The following is a 17,563-nucleotide window of genomic DNA, read 5'->3' as shown; positions in this document are numbered from 1 at the left end:
CGAGAGAGGTGCCAGCAGTTGCAGGCAGCGTCACCAGCCCACCCCAGAGAAAGCTCTTTCATCTGATCTATTTGCATCACGAGTCACACACAGATTATCTGTTGGAGAGGCAAGCTGCTACTGGAAAGGTTTGGGAACCTTTGCCATAAAACCTTTTGTAGTGGCTGCTGTCAAAGACAATACATGACCGGCTGGACCACAATTACAGCGAGCACGTCCATCACGTGTGTTGTTACGGAGCTGTTCTGTTGAAATAGGCTTGCATTTGACAGGAGAATTGCTGTCTAAACACTTTCAGAAAAGAAGGGGTTTCTAACCTATCAATTACTAGCAAATTTGGGGGATACTTTTGTTGCATGTCAACATCAAAATTATTTATAAAAAGCAAGGAAATCTCCACAGTACTCCCAAGTACCAGTTGATGCAGAATTATGCAACTTGGCAAAGGTTAGAAGAAAGCTACTCGTTTAATGACATAAATAATACAACCAACAGGAAGACAAAAATGTCTTTTACAGAGGTTCCAAATGTCAGTATCTCATAGTCCTGGTAATCACTTACCTCCTGAACTTCAACAAAATGACTGGTCATTGTGTAGTAAACATTACAGGCAGCTCCCACCGAGTTTTTTACACCATATATTGCAAGGGGTGAGTGACACAGGCATTTACCCTGAAACAAACCCAGATCTACTCATACCTATAAATCTGGATGGAACTGCAATAAAAATAATAAGAAAAAATACTTGCAAATCAAAGTAGAAAAGGACAGCTTTGTTTAGATGCAAGTTTTCGCTGCAGGAACTGTCTGCTTCCAGGAGTTCATAGGGTGCCTGGTACAAGGGAGACCTGTTTGATTTGAGGCACTGTTCTGGTACAAATGATAATCATGTCGATAGTAGGACTATTCCCATACACTCACCTGCACCAACACTTCACTCAGAAATAAAACCAGTGGGACTATTCCAGCGAAAGTCTGTGCAAATGAGCCACCTGCTCAAACCACTGCTTTAAGTCTACCACAGTTGTCCTCACTGAGAGCTGCTCGACAACAAGAGGACGTTATGTAAGAGTCTGGTGTCCTTAAGTGAATTTCCTGGCAAATTAGAGCAGTTGTTTTCCACTTGTGTTCCATGGAAGGCAGCAAAAAATCAAGACTGGTCTATAGTGATCAACCCATGGATTACCTGAAAGGATGCAAGTCCAGAAATCCACCATTCCAAAGTGTTGAAATGCACTGAGACACTGCAAAAACCACTCCTAGCAGCACTTGCCAAGGATAGAGGTCCAAATCCTCAGACGTGCTGTGTATTTGCAGCTCCCCCTGAATCCTCACTCTCAGGCTGCAGGTGTTCTTCTCTCTGAAGTAAACTCAGCAGAGCACGATAAGATCAAGGCATGAAATCTCACATTGCCTGCCAGAACAGGGCAACCCAAAACCCTGTCTAGACAAGTGAAATTGAAACAGGCTGCTGGCTGCCCAGCTCGCCAAAATGCACATTAGCCATCCAACCTGCAATAAATAGCCAGTGTGTGACCCAGGGCTGAATACATTAAAATCAACACCCTTCCTCATATCTCCTATTAATTATAGCTAACAGAAGTGGATCAGTTGCAATCCTGGCTTTTTTGTTCTTCCAGTCTTCCTCTTCTGGCTCCATGCAGCACAACAGACATCTCAGGTATACATGCTTGGCAGTATTTCAAGGTGGTGTCTGGGGAATTGCTGCATGTTTTCTTTTTTCCCCCCAAATGAACAAATCCAACCAGAAATTTATCATGAGTATGAGACAATCATTCATTTAAATAATAAACACTGAGCAAATAATTCACAATAAAAAGCACATCAGTGAAAATATACCTCTAGCTACTCACAAGGTGCTTCTGGGCACGATACTAGTTTTGAATAATTCAAGAATTTGTGAGGTTTTTTATGAAATACTTTATTTCTGTGCTACAAGAGAAACACAACACCTGAAAGTGAAAATTGAATAGTTTATTCATTATTGTTGATACTACTACCAAGTAGAAGCTCCTTTAAGGCACGGCCTCTAGGTACAGGTCAAATTTGAAGAGGGAAGGAGATAGATTTTTTCTACTCTGCAGAAATATCAGTGCAACTGGACCAAAACTAAAAAGTGGGGCTGGCAGGGAAGTGAGCAGAGGTAAAGAGGTTTTCTCCAGAAGAGAGGACATTGACTGAAGGGCAATTCAGACCCACCTGCCAGTTCTGTACCCTACTCCTGGACTCTGCCCTTTCATTTGCACTTCTTTGTATCTTGCCCTCTTTTTATTATTCACTGCCATTTCATAATAGGCTTTGTAAACAGAAGCATCACTTCCTGAAAGACACTGTAGCCTGGAAACCTGGGATATACCTACCATGGATACACCCACTGGAGGTAAACCTACCAGTTTAAAGCAGATAAGGCTTCTGGGTCAGCAACAGATTTTTTTTCCCCCTTTTTCCAAAACCAATTCAGTTGTGACATATGTTATTCAGAATATTCATCTGCTCACTTGTATGTCTGTAAAACCAGAAAAGAGCATTAACACAACCACTTGCAAATACTTGGGATTCCAGTCTTAAGAAAAAACTGCCACTTTTTATACATTACCAGCATTTGGTCTCTTGGAGATCTGCAGTCAGTTCCATCAGGTGTTCTGCAGAGGTCATTTCTGGGTGCTAACACAGAAGCAGTCTCCTGACCTACCTTCTTAAGCTTGGTAACACCTACATACAACCATGTCTTAAAACAAAAGAATTGTGATATTCTGAAGGAAACAAAGCAGCAATTTGTGCCAAGTGCTCAGTGCTACCAGCACAGGTTTCATAGTGAGGAGGGGCTTGGAACACCTGTGAGAAAAGACTTGAGATGCCAAAACCTATGCAGGAAAAAAAATACTGACTAAAGTCACCTTGTCTGGGTGTAAACCCATATAGTGGATACCTGCCAAGCTATGAGGGAACTAAAAGAGGAGCTGTGGCAAGGGCCAGACACAGACAATTACATGCCTCAACAGGGGATGTGCTGACCGCTGTCCCCACAGCAGCTTTGCAGGATTTGTTGTATACTTTAAAGGAGAAAACAAGAAAAAGGAATAATAATCACTTACTACACTATTAATTACTCCTGGTTCATTTTACAGTGTTACAACACTAACACATGACTTGGCGAACTCTTTTCCCAGTCAATCAAAGAGGGGAGAAAAGATAAATCTCCTTTTACTGTCTCTCAGTGAAATTTTCTGTCAGAGGCTGTAAGGGCCCACCACAGCCATGCTTTCTGCAACAAAAACAACAACAACAAAAAAACCCAAAAACACGCACACACAAAACCCCCAAACAATCCCAAACAAACTAACAAACAAAAAAAACCCCCACTTCTTTTGTCTGCTTAGCACATCCCTGGGAGTTGCCTGTTCAGAGATGTGAGATTCATATGTTTTTTCCAAGCAGAGCTACAAGGACCAGGAATTCCCAAATTGTATTCAATATCAGTTTAGACTTATACAGCAGCTGCTCCTCTCATGTTTGGATCCTCGATGCATATTAGAGATAATGGAGCTTTCCTCCCTTATTCACAGAGGTGCTGCCTGGATTATGGAATTCATTAGTCAATGCTTGCAAATTGCCACTGTTGACTCAGAGCAAATTCCTGCTATCAGACTCACTAGTCAGCTCATTTTCATGACAATGCTGTATTGTTAAAAAATACTTTTAAACCACTCTACAGAGAAACTGGGGAATACAACACATTCAAGCAAACACCTAAAACATCAAAGAGATGCAGTCTCAGTAATGCTAGAAGTCCTGCATTTGAAGTGTGTTTAAATTAATCAGTGTGATGGTGTTAAGAGGATTCAGTAAGTCATAAAGCTTTGGGCAACTGAATTGCTTCCCAAAAGGGGTGAAGAACATTTAAACCTAAATAGATAAAGATTAAAGGCACCCACCCTGCAAGAAGTAGCTGCCCCTGAGGAAAGGAAGGCCTTGATTAGGGCACCATTGATCACAGGCACATAAAATAAAGACTGGATTTACAAGGAGCTCTTTCTTTTCCCCAAATTTCTCATTACCCACTCCTGAGACTAACAGTAATTCTGAAAGACACCTCACAGAGGAGTAGTAAGTGGGAAATCAGACTCTGTTGAGAGCTTGCAATTCTCTGACATCTCTGGCATTCAGATTTCCACTCTTCTGCAAATTACTCAGTCGCTGGGTTCTTGCTTTCCCAGCGGATGCACATCACAGCGCAGGGCTGACTGCGAGCTGTGCAGACCCTGGGGACAAATATATCTTTGATTCCTCACTGACATAATGCACACTCTTGAGTGCATGATGCAGAAATCCTTTTTTTTTTCTGCCTGTCATCATCAGATGCTCTGATGTAGGGGGATGTAGGATGAAGCTGGTGGTACCAATTGCTAGAAGGAGCCTGCCATCTGCTGATCTGAGCAGCACTCCAGTCTGACTTTTCCCAGATCTGATTTAGTGGGATGAAGCACTATACAAAGTAGGTTAAATGTATCTGAAATGAAGCAGAATTAACAGAGTTTCTGTGGTGAAGGGATTAATTTAAGTGGAAAGAGGAAGTCCCGACTCTTACAATACCAGGTCTAAATCTGAACTGGACAAATAGAAATAAAGAGGCAACTAAAATAAAGCAATTAGTAGGAAAGAGATAAGCAGAAGATACAGACAAGAAAGAGCCTGAATTTTTTTTTTTCTTGCTTTGCTTCTCCCAACCAGATGGTACAGCTAAGGTACCTCACCTTCACCCTTCCAATTTACAGCAGTTCTAAACTTCTTGGTTTTGGCCTTCTTCTTCCAGGGCCACCCACATGCCCAGGCATGGAAAAAGTCCTGGAAAAGGCAAGCTCTCATCAGGCTACCATCTCCATTTACTCTTATGCTTACTGCCATCAGGATGTATGTAAAAAAATTATCATTTGACAGGACTCAGTGAAAAGTCACTATTTCCATTACACTGTCTGCATTATTGTTCCCATCTCCAGCTAATATTTCCTATTTCATCAATAGATTACATCCTACCAGTCATTCCAAGCTGCAGGTGCTAATCAGTTCGAAATGCTCTATTAGTTCTTGACACATATAAAACATCACTGCAACACAACCAGGCATAAAAAGTCAAAAGGAAATATGGGGTATGATGCAGAGTTCAAGCTTGTTGCAGTATGGTGAAGTTTCCCCAAAACAGAGGAAGAACAGCTAACAAAGAAAAAAATAGCCCCCAGATTAGGGAAGTGTATCTTCTCTCACTGAACCAACAAATGGGGAAGTGAAATTAGAAGTGGATGAACTGCTGAAAGATTTGGATTAGTTTTTTAAAGACCAAGGGGAGGAAAAAAAGCAGAATAGGGAAAAAGCATCAAGTGTTAGCAGGATTAGTATCACAGGCTCTCTGGTGAAAAGGTGTCATAGAAAGAGAAGACAAAACATCCTTAATTACTGTTTTTATAGTGAAATTCCTGTGCTACAATCCCTTCAAAACAATGTTACACAAAAGGCAGCTGAAGCTCTCCCACTTCTCCACAGTCCTTTCCTTACCTTAATATCAGCTGGGCTATAAAGTAAAGTATAAACTCCCATCTGATGATAATGCATATCATCCAGTGCTGGAGGCTTTTGTGCTAAGAACATTCTAAACACATCTAATACAGACTCTGGCCTAAGAAGTCTAAGCAAACAAATGCAAAGGACAGAGAGGTGCATCAATTTAATGGGATTATCTTTCATGGTTATAGATTCACAGATACAGCTAAAGGAACACTTTGGTTATTACATACCTTGTCATTTTTACCTGCCCATCAGCAGAGCATAGATTTTTTCTTGAAAGTATAATATCCTTGAAGGCCTTACAATCCAAAAGGCAACAGAAAATAGAAAAATAATAGTCATTTTCTTAGGACAGGCCCTAGGTGAAATGCAACCAGAGCAAGAAGATGACAAATCCAGAGAATTCGTCTCTGAAAAGAACAGATGGTCAGTAATAGACAGACTGTACCATATACCTAGAAGAAATGCACCACACATCATAAGCAAATACCAAAAAAAAAAAAAAAATCATTAAACCCACCCCCCCCAATTTATGCCTGTAATTTTAATAGTGCCCAGGGCTGCAGCTGACCATCAAAATCAGAGTTCCTGAGGTACTACAACATTGCAAAACGGAGGTGTTTTCTATGATATATAAATTTCTTCCAGTATCTAAGGCTATTTTTTCAGAACATGAAAAAGATAAGCTGAAAAGAGTACATTTGGATTAAGCTCTTCACTAATGCTATAGAAAGCTTTAAGATAAAAATGCAGAATGAGACGTGGCAGGAAAACACCAGCTATCCAGCACCAGCTCTTGAGCCTCTAGTAAGACCTTGAGAGCATTAAGGATAGTACAGCTGTTGCTGCAAAACGTCTTGTGGATTGGTTAACTCCACCAGCAAATTGCACCAAGGCAGATATCAATTTACATCTGTTTACCACAGCCACACAGGTGATGGGAGCAAAGGGAGTGGATGCGACGTGGGCAGTGTGGAGCAGGGTTGGGTTATCATTATCAACAGCAGGAGAATAAAGGCATTCTGTGTGTTCCAGGCCTTGCTTGTGAGGGCAGGCAGCTGGGGTTTGGCCTCTTGTTTGTCCTGCAGTCAAGAGCAAAGATCGTTACAGTCCTAAACACTTATCTGAATTGAACAGCGAAACAAGAACCAAAGAAAATGTTGGGTGGAGTTAGCAGGAGTGGGGCAGTGGGTAGGAAGGTGTAAGCAGGGATGATGGGGCTGAGTTACCATGTTTAGAGGCCTGATGGTATGTAACTTCCACCTCACTTGTAACCATAATGAAGATACAGGTGAATCCCATGGTTCAAGGTCATCTAAGGAAATTACTGTTAGCTTAGCAGTAGTTTTTAATGAGAAGTCCTGCATGTGGGCCTGAAAAGACAGTTTATTTGTCCACTTTAATTCATACAGTTGTTTCAGTTAACCTACATCTATGGCTAAAATGCTTCCTTAATTTGGTGTGGGAGCTAATGCTCCATACTTGGAGGATGATGGGCATTCAAGCAACAGGGTATTTAATACGTTAAGAGCTGTGCAGCTGGTTTCTGGGAATAAGTCTTCCCGTGACTGTGCACAGGGATTCAGTTCGCTCTCATATCTTTGAGCAAGAGAAAAGGAAGACATGGCTATCCAGAGCAATCAAAAATGGAAATTTAGGGGTGCAAGTTCCAGGAACCACTCCTTGCCTGGGAACAGGGGATGATTTTGGGACTGACTGCTGTGCTGCTTTCACACTGATTTTTGATTATGAATGTGCATGGGTTTGCACTTGCTATGCAGCAGTAGTTGACCTTTCCTAGGACAAGCCAATTAGTCTGCAAGAGTGAATAAAGAGATATTATCACCTTTAATATCTGCTGCTGCCGCTGCTTTTCCAAAATACTCTCCTGTGGGCATTAAAGTGATGTTTTCATTTATCCACCAATAAAAACGCAGCCTTAACCCATCTGTCTGTCCCTCTGTGTATATATCTGGGTAATTTAATAAATGCTTCTGGGTGTTGATTTACGTCATTGTATCTGTATATAAGCCTGCCTCTGTGAGCATGCTGCTGGTTGTCTCTGAGCATTCATTGTCTGCCTTGTGTGTGTATGTCTGTGTGTCTGAATGTGGTTTTGTTTAAAATTTTTCCCTAGAAAAAACAAGAAGTCAGATGTTTCATGAGGTTGTTCGTTAAAACCAAGGGAAGGAAGGAGGAGACAGTAAGGGATAATTTAGAGAGAAATGGATAGATTTGGCTACAGTTAATCATCTGCCTCAGTCTTCTCTGGAGGAGATGGGGGAGTTCATTCCAGACATTAAAATGTCTCAGGGGAGGATCGTATAGATCATGCTGGAGGAGAAATGGAAAGAGTAAATTATCCAAAGGCTCAGAAAGCAATGGAGCCAGACGTCATCTGATCCCAAGCAAGGATAAAAACAGGGAGAGAGAACCTTCACAACATATGCCCAGGATTCCCTGAGAAAGTGGGGGTAGAGACAAGGAAAATGATTTCTAACTGCTATCACTGAGGTAGATTTCTAAGATACCAGATTAAGGTATCTGGTATCCTGGTACCCTGATTCCAGCCATGATTCCGGCTCACAGGGAAGGGTATTATTCTGAGTCAGAATGCAGAACAAAAGAACATTAAAATGGAGGTAAATGCAGAGTTTCCCAATGTGCTAGCATCCCCTGAAAAATAAGTCTGAATAATGGCCCAGGAACACTTTCATAACACGAGTCTCCTCAAAGCAGCAGCACAAGGGGTAGGATGGATTTTCCAGCTCCAGTGCCCAGATCACTTTGCACACACAGCTTGTTTTCCTGCACTTAATCATGGGCCTGACTCACCACCCCTTCTCTGCACTATTCACTATTCTCCCAGTTCAGCTGCAGCATAAACAACTGAACCAGCAGCACCTCACCAGGGGAAACATGGGGAAGCAGCTGTGGCCCTGTCCACGCACTGTGACATTCTCTGTTTCAAGCAAGAGGAAGGTAATTCCTGTTCTGGAAGCTGTTACACACCCCAAGACCACAGATACCATCATAATACCCCAGAATCAGAAGTCTTCAGCACTGGAAGGCAGGTATTCCGAGGACAGCAATGTGCCCATGCTACCTTGGAGTGGCCTTTGTCAGGAACACACATTGTTCTGTGTGAACACAACATTTTTATACATGGAAATTGTGGGTTTGTTACCTACGTCCTCCATGACATCTGGCTGCAATCCAGTACGGTTCCTGAGAAATACCTGGGAAGTTTTCTACATTTCCTTTGTTTGCAGAGGTACTCCTACGCAGCACAACTCTTCCCTATAGTGCTGTTAAACATGAGTAACATCAGCTCTGATTGTTGCATCCATTTCCTAGCAGAGGTAAAATAAACTGAGGAAATTAGAATTTATATTCCCATGTATGATCCTTCAAATGAAAACTACTGAATGAAAATATTTTCGGCAACAAAATAATATCTTTCTTACAGAGAAAAGCATGACTCAGACCTTGAGACACTTGGACACTTACAAACTAGCTTCCTTATAGGAATTCCTACTAAATTCATAAGCCTTTGACAATCTTGTTCACACTTCTTTTCAGGAAGTTTCCCCCATATTTCCAGACATCTTTCCTCTAATTAACATCTTCCTTAAAGGAATTTATTTCCACAGCACACTACAAAAGCCCCTACATTTTTCTCCAGCTCCCTAAGATTTTTTTTCCATCCTGTCTGGGGTGCAGGTGGTGACCCTTCTGCGGGGCCCACCAGTGCCCACATCCCCAGCCCATCAAACCCAGGGCCATTCCAGCACTTTGCTCCGTGCATTACGAGGGGATGTGTCAGCCAGGGCTATTGTTTGGAACAGGAAGCAAGTTTGGCCGCCTCTGTAATTTAGATTGTAGGCAATAAGCAGGGGTGTGGTGTGCAAAGCAAACAAGGCAGGATTAACAGCTCTTTTCACTTCTGGACAAGGAATCGGGCCGGCGGTGGCCCACAGGATCCTGCACAGTATTGGCTACTGCTTCTCCTTGTGACCACAGCCAGGAGCAAAAAACCAGAGTGTCCTCCAGGCTTTCAACTGCAGAGTGAAGATAAAAGTCCAGGCCCCCTGTTCTGACAGAACTTTATGAGCTAAACATCTTGAAATGAGATTAAGAGAGAAAATTAAGAACAGTCTTCTCCTTTCAATAGGTCTTTAAAAACAATAACCAGGCTTTACTGTAAATTCATTTATTTTCCTTATGTGCCATATTATGTGCCAATTCCCAAGCTGATATCTCCTCTGCGTACCAGGGATATATATAGATCTAAATGTGGCGAGAAGACAGAAAGATTTTATTTATTTTGCGTAAGGACAGCAATGTGGGGAGTTCTTTTTTTCCAGGAAAACCTCACATCAGAGAGTGAATTACACATCTTGTTAAAGAAATACTATGAGGTAAATAGAATCCAAATTATATTTAGCTCATAGGAGGTGACAAATACTAGTCAGGTTGACTATTGCCTTGCTGGAAGTCAGTCAAAAACCACTGTCAAATAAAGCACAAAAATAGAGAAAATAGAGGAGTCTGTATTCTTGCATTTGCTAAAGTGAGCAACATTTTGCTGTTTATTGCCCGCATTTTTTTAAAACTAGTTGTGAATACAAGGAAAGGTACTTAAAGTCAAATCCACGCCTGCATTCTGCTGAAATCACCTAAACTGCCTGGCCTGAGTCTCCAGAACAGTGAAAACCCCTCACTCTGTGGAGAGGATCGTCAGTGGCAAACTCAAAACCTGTGTCCATTGTCCTGCGAGGTCACTGCTGCTGTGGCACCAAACACATCCTTCTGTGCCTTACCAGGGACAAGTGTCCACATCCACATTCCCCACTGCAGCAGCTGTGGATAGGGCAGGTTGCATGAAGCAGGGGCAAACAGAGGAAACTCGGGGGTTTCCTTGCAAAAACCCAAAGCCTGTGGCAAAACAGGCCTAGACGTCACTATGACAGTATTAGCTCAGAGTAAACTCAAAGCAAGCAAGAAGCAGCCATAAGCATTCAGATCCCTGGATCCAGACATTCATTTAATCCATAAGACTTCTCAGGCAGAACTGAGCTTTGTGGGGATGTCCTAGATCCATCCAGTGATCAAACAGGCTCTAATTTGCTCCCAAGGCAGAAGTGCCTCCTCTCACTGAGCACTCCCTACCCTCTCCCAGCTCTCTTCTGGGTCAGCCCTCCCCACAGGCGAGTGGGTGCAGGAGGATCATCATTCTTTCCTGGCACAGCAGCTAATCCACCCAGCCTGACTGCAGAGAGATAGATAGCTGGCTGTTGGGAAGCAGTACTGTGTGGGGGAAGATTTTTTAACCTATTCTTGCCTTGTTCTGTGTAAGGAAGCCAGAAACTCTCTCACACAGAGGCAGCTGATAAAGTTGCCTCCTCTATCTAGAAAGGACACCTAACCAGAGCAACTGGAACGTCACTTCAAGAGTTAACAGAATTTTCAAGCAGTCATTTATGTGCACTTTATCAACTGAACATCTAATTATTGAAAAATTCCCCCACCTTTCCTTGGTTGTTGGGGTTATTAAATGAAAGCAAAGGCTTAAATTGCTTGCCTGAAACAAAAGGGCCTGCAGAAAGCTGCCTGCTTGTCCTTAGACTTTTCTATGCTAACAGTCACTGTCTGGAGTCAGAGTTCCTTCCCTAGGCACTCGAGCATTGGGAAGCCTTGAGAGGACACCGCCTTTGCCTAGAGATAGATTCTGGGTGAGATTTTGGAAGAATGGTTTGCATTCAAGTAGCAGTGTGATTACCACTGGAATGCTGGTAGACACACACAGAGATTTTGTGACACTGTGTTATTTTACAAAAGACAAATGACCTGCAAAACCCCAGGTTTGGTATCTCAAAGTGGTGGGGCAATACAACCTACAGAACAATAATGACTCACTGGGAAACAGAAGGATCAAGCTCCAGGGATCTCCTCCTCAGCACAGACCTGCAAATATACTGGAATAATTTGCATTGCACAGCTTGCCTTGCAGAATCCACAGATAAAAATCAGGCTTGGCATGGCTAGGATATCTGAGCAATATTTAGCAGCAGAACAATGAGCCAGCTGGGAAAGCATATACTTATCCAAATTCAAGTGGGCAAGTAATTTTGGGCAACGTGGTTACTCATGGATTGCCTGCACAGGGAAGTTGGGACAAAGGAAACTAAAGTTTGAATGCATGGCATGTAAACCCATTCCAGAAAATGGTGGTGTAAACAGTCCAGTTGTTCTCAGGGTGGTGCATGAGAAATGCCTATAATTTTTTTAGTGGCACCAGAGCAGAGGTCCTCAAATACCTGGAGAGCTGACAAAGCTGCTTCTTTCTTCTGCCTGTGGCCTGACAGCCTGGCTTTGCACAGTGACTGAAGAATTGCCTGTTCCTTCACTCATTGCAGAAGTTACTGCCTTGGTAATACGAACTGGAAAAGCCAATCTTCACCAGCTCTTCAAACCCTCCAGCCCCTCTTTGCTGGAGTAATTACATGCAGTGATGTGAAAGCTATGCCAAAGTTGGGATGAAAAAGCAAGACAAAAGTAGCCTGCACAGATCTCTCAGTGTAAGCCACCAGGCATAAATGAAACATGGATTCAGGTTCTATTATTTAGGCTATAAATCACAACCAACTGCTCTTAATTCCCAAAAGTCCTGTGTCTGGTAGACACTCCAGTCTCCTCTTCTAGCATGGCAACAGTAACAGTGGTGATCCTGGGGAAAGCAAAGACAGAGGTAGTCCCAGGGGTGCTTAATGTTTGTAGGTACAAGTCCCTTTGAAGTGGGGAAAAAAAAGGAAGAAAGGAAGAAAGACAAGAATAGGGCCCAGGAGGAGCTACAGAAAGGGAGCAGACCTCACCAGATGTACACAGAGCCCTCATCAGACTTCCCTGTCCCTGACCAATCAGACACATGACTTGACTTGCTAATACTGAAAGAGCACCAGAGGAACTGGGATTTGCACTGTGTGCAAGCAGTGGGGAGCAGGATATGCTCAGTGCACAGTACATGACCAAGTCCATGTGTGTTTTCAGCACCTTGGCACCCCTGAGAAGCTGTTGCCCTGGCTGTGTTAGCTCTGGGTGCAGGCTGGGCTTGGCCAGCACCACCTGCCAGCACCAGAGGGAAGGGGCATGTGGGATTCTCCTGCATTGACACCCAGGCAGCTCACCATCCCATTTTGGAAGCCAGGCCATTTCTACCTGTAACAGCAGCCACATACAGGGGTTTTGGCACTGAGTGGCTTCTGTGGGCTCGTTTCCCTGTGAGTACAGGCAGCTCCTTTCTGGACAGAGTCATGATGATGCTGATATGGCAAAACAGCTCCACTGCCACTTGGGAGGGCTGGATGCTGCAGCAGGAAGACTTGGAGAGTGTAAGCTGGAAGCCAGGAAGTTTCATGAGTCACCATTGCTCCTAAATTCCCTACCCCTTGGGGATGCTCCAGGTTTGGTGCACGCCTTAGGGGACCCCTGCTAGGACACTAGGCATTGGTGAGCCCCAGGACAGCCAGGAACAAAATGGCATTCAAGCATGACATATCTCATGGTTATCACTCATGGTAAGTTTACATACAATTTGCATAAAACTTTGGGTGGGGAGCCTCAGAGAAGGTTATGGTGCTACTTATCACTAAGTAGCCTCATGAAAGCAAATTGAAACATGAATCTACCAAAGAGGCTTTTTTAGAAAGGGAAGGAACTCATTCCTCTTGCCATCAGAAGCTCAGGGGCATTCACAGGAGGTTCATTTCCCTGGAGAATAGAGTTTCTGCCAAGCAGAAAAGCAATGAGAGTGAGCAGGGAGGCCTAAAGGTGCTCGAGCAGTTTCATCCTGTTCATACTTCCTCCTTCCAGCAGCACTGCTGTGCACTGAGGCATTAAAGGTGAGATCTCTTTCCATCATACTGGGCCCTGTGGCAAAAGAGGTGCCCCTGCAGCTACAGGGGAGTTTCAGAGCAGGAGTAGTGCAAGAAATTACACTTATCTCACAGCCAGCTGACAGCAGAAGCTTCAAGCAGAGTCCTTCCAGTCATGATGGTATCAGCCAACTCCCTGAGCAGCCTTTTCTCTCTCCCCCATGTCTACACACCATTGAGATGGCTCTGCTCCCCAAACAGCCTCCAGAGCTACTGCAGGAGCTCTAACAGCCTCATTCAGGAGGGGCGAGAGCCTCAAGTCATCAGGGGTCAGCACTGAGGGCCAGTCAGTTCTGTGCTCCCCTGACAGGAACAGCTCCTCCAAGGTATGACCTGACTTTGAAGCTCAGAGGATCATCCTGAACAACTTTCTGGCATATTCAAGGGTCTGCCTCTCTCTCACCTGCCAGTCACACAGGTGTGCAAAGGGCAAGGACCAGAACTGAGGCCACCACCAGGGACCAATTCTCCATCCTCTTGCTGGACCATTTGTCTTCATCTCTGCTGAGTTTCTCACAATAGCTCTGCAGCATTCTCACCTGCAGCTCACTCACTGACACACAGCAGGTATGTTACCCCAGCTGGCCAAAGCAAGGACAATTAACTGAGGGAAACATAAAATTTTAGGCACTTTTCTGATACCAAACAACACTTTTTCAGCATGAAGAAAATTTAAACTACCATGATTTCAAGTTACTAGGGCCTCTTTTTTAAAAAAAGAAAGAAACTAATAGTTAAGGTTTGAGGCCTCCAATATAAATAGAAACAGATCACATTTATGAGATTAGGATTTCGTATTTTTAGGTGATATTGTGAATTTGGTAACATTTATGATTTACTAGGACTGCAGTGCAGAAACACTAAATCTGCTTTGTGCTTTGGACAAATCACTTAATCACTCTGATTCATGGCATCCAGCACTGATGAGAAGAGTTTCTTAGACTAAACTTATCACACATGCAAGCTTTGTTTTGCCAGTCAGGACTGTGCCAGGAAAGTGCAAATACCCAAAGATTATAGGCAATGGTAACGGGTGTAGCAGTAAGGATGATCTTGATAATTATGTACCTTCAAAAGAGAGGAGAAACTTGTTCTGACTTGCAAATGGAATAAACCTGTCATAGCTCTGATAGGAGTCACCCAGGCTGGCAAGAGCTAGGGATTTTTTTTTTTCAGGTCTCTTTAATAAACTGGTACCGTGGGGGAGTGGTGGAAGATTCTGTGAGAAACTCTGCTGAGAACACACTCCCTTGGTCCTCTGAATTTTCAGATTTCCCAATCTGTTCTGCTTCCAACCACACGCCATTCTAGGTCCAAGCAACACCTCCCTGTCTAGCAGTCTGCTACATTCACAGGTGCCTTGCAATGTCAGAGCAGACTTTGCAAATAAAAGCCTAAGGAGAGCTCTAAATATTTGCTGGACTGGGGCCTTACTTTGAGATCTTAGTGCTTATAACCCAGGGTCAGCCCCAAGAGCGACACTGACATCGCATGTTGGAAACACGGTGTTGATTCAGCCCAAGAAATTTTGGGGAATATTTCTTCCTCCCCAATTTCTCTGAAACCAGCAAAGGGATAGAGATGTTATGTGGCTGGTAGGATGGCTGTTTCCTCTAGTAAATATCATCATTCTAGTGTTCTCCAACTCAGTAACTGCCTTTTCCCAAATGTTAAATGCAGTCATAAAGAAAGAGAGGACATCTCTCCATTTAACCACAAATTCAAAGCACATCCAGGGAACTGAATGTACCAGGGAAATCCTGTAGGAAGATGTTCTCTCACTACACCACCAATGAGACTGAAAACGTGGAAACAGAGAAGACATCTTGTTCAAATTCCCTTCTACTGAAATTAAAAAATTTGGAATAATATTATACCTTTTCAAACTCAAGGATAAAGTAGGCAACAGCTACGCTACCCCTAAGTTATTCCAAGCATCTATTTAGGCAAGGAAAAGTTAATCTTTAGGACCTTTATAGCAATGGGTTTGTACAAAGAAAAGCAAATCCCAGGAGCATCTGTCATGTCAGAGCAGGGTTTGAGGGTGATACCATTTTAATTACATCAACTCCAAGGAACGAGTTGGATTAAGGGGGGAAAAAAAAAAAAAAAAAAAAAAAAAAAAAAAAAAAAGCCCAGAAAGCTGGAGCAGTTGACAGCAGGTAAATTGTTAGATTTTGGGTTATACCAACCACCCAACTAACATCTCAAGGATATAAAATGCCACTCAGCATGAATAAAAAAAAGTTGGGAAAAGATGTAAACATTCAACTGAGTTATGATGCGCTTGATCCTGATGCTACATCTCCAAATGAAGACAGATGGAGCATGTCTGTGTTTAAAGCCACTTTTCCAACACAGGAGAATGCTCCAATGGCATAATGTTACACCTGTACCAAGGAGTGAGTCCAGCACAGCTCCCTGAGCAGAGACTGTTTAACCTTCACCACTGCCTTACACCTGAAGGGTTTGTCTCTGAATGTTCTTCCGCAGCCTTTCCTCTCTCATTTCTTAACATGGGGGTTACACAACCATTCAACTGCAAACCAGTTTTGTTTTCGTTTTAGCTTTCACAACCTTCCTGCTGTCTTTAAATGAGTACAAGATAGTGAGGGGGTTTCTTGGTTACCTTTCATTGAAATATTCATATTAAGATGGAAAATTCCAGGGAGCAGTTAAGAACGGAGAAGGCAGGATTACCATACATCCAAGGGAAGCAGCATTTGCTAACTCCTTCGTTTTACATGTATGTGATTCACACACTGCTTCATGAAAATGGAAAAGTGATCAAGGAATCGCTCAGGTCCGGACAAAAAAAAATAAACTAATAGCAACAACCTAATTTCCATGAAAATGGGCCGGTCTCCAAAGCATCTGCCAAGACCAGACACTGTGGTGCTTGCAGCTTTCCTTTGTTGACTCTTCAAAGCAGGTAGAGCCAGGAACATTCCCGTGCCTCATGCCAAGCTGTAAGATGTGGTACATGACTTTCAGATGAGGGAATTTCACATTTCTCCCTGAATATTTCACACTACAACAGCAAGGAGAAAAGCACAGATGCAGCTGAAATGAGGAGGAGATGAATTGAAAGGCTAAAAACGGATTCTTCAGCATTACTCTCTAGTACGGGGAACTGAGAAGGCAATTAAAACCAACATGAAAGGAAATTTAACTGCAAATCAGCAAAACCTGCTGAAGCACAGATAGCAAGAGGCAAAGAATCACCCGACCTGAAGGCCAAGGCCTTCGCAGAGGAGGGCAGTGCCCTCAGCTCCGCGGGCAGCCGATGGAGGGATGAAGGCCCTTCCCAAGGCTCCGAGGGCGCAGCGCCCGGGGAGCGCCTCCCTCTGCCCGGGCTGCCGTGATTCCCCCTCACACACGGCCACGGCCAGGGAAGAGATGCGGGACAAACCCTTGGCGGGGAGCAGCAGCCCAGCCCAGCCTCCCCTCCCCAGCCCAGCGCTGAAGGAAGAACTGAGGCGAAGCGCAAGGAGGGCCCGGTGGGCCTGGAGGAGCCGCTGCCCTGCTCCTCGCCTCCAGCACCGCGCCGTTCTTCCCGGGCGTGGGCTTGTAAATGGGAGCTCCGCGGACTCCGACACCTGCCCCAGGACGGGCAGCGGGGAGCCGGGAAGGGGGAGAGGGAGGCCCGGCAGCTGATGAGGACACAGCGGGAGCACAGGCGAGACTGGTTTGGAAGGGGTGGGCAGCGCACGTGGGAATGGAGCGGGGCAGGGTGGGAACAGCCTCAGCCCGTCTCTTTGGTCAGGCAGCTTTTAGCATTTCAAAGCGTTCCTTTCCTTTGTGACTCCAACCGCTGACTAAAACTGGCAAGCAGGTATTTACAGGATCAGCCGAGTCCCTCCTGCCTAGGTGGCCTGAAAGGCATCCTTGCTGTGTCCTGCAAGCAAATCGCCGTGTCTCGTTCAAAGGCTTTCCTGGTGCTGGCGCAGGATTATGGAAAGGGAGAGCAGCGCCGGCTGTGGAAAATAGAAAATGGAAAATGTCAGGGCCCTGCTGCTGCTGGTAAGGTGAACCCTGGACTCGCTTCG

This window comes from Chamaea fasciata, unplaced genomic scaffold, assembly GCF_029207755.1.
Source record: "Chamaea fasciata isolate MVZ Bird 193981 ecotype frontalis unplaced genomic scaffold, bChaFas1.0.hap1 SCAF_12, whole genome shotgun sequence".
NCBI lineage: Eukaryota > Metazoa > Chordata > Aves > Passeriformes > Sylviidae > Chamaea > Chamaea fasciata.
The sequence above is the reverse complement of the archived record's forward strand: the minus strand, read 5'-3'. Positions refer to the sequence as shown.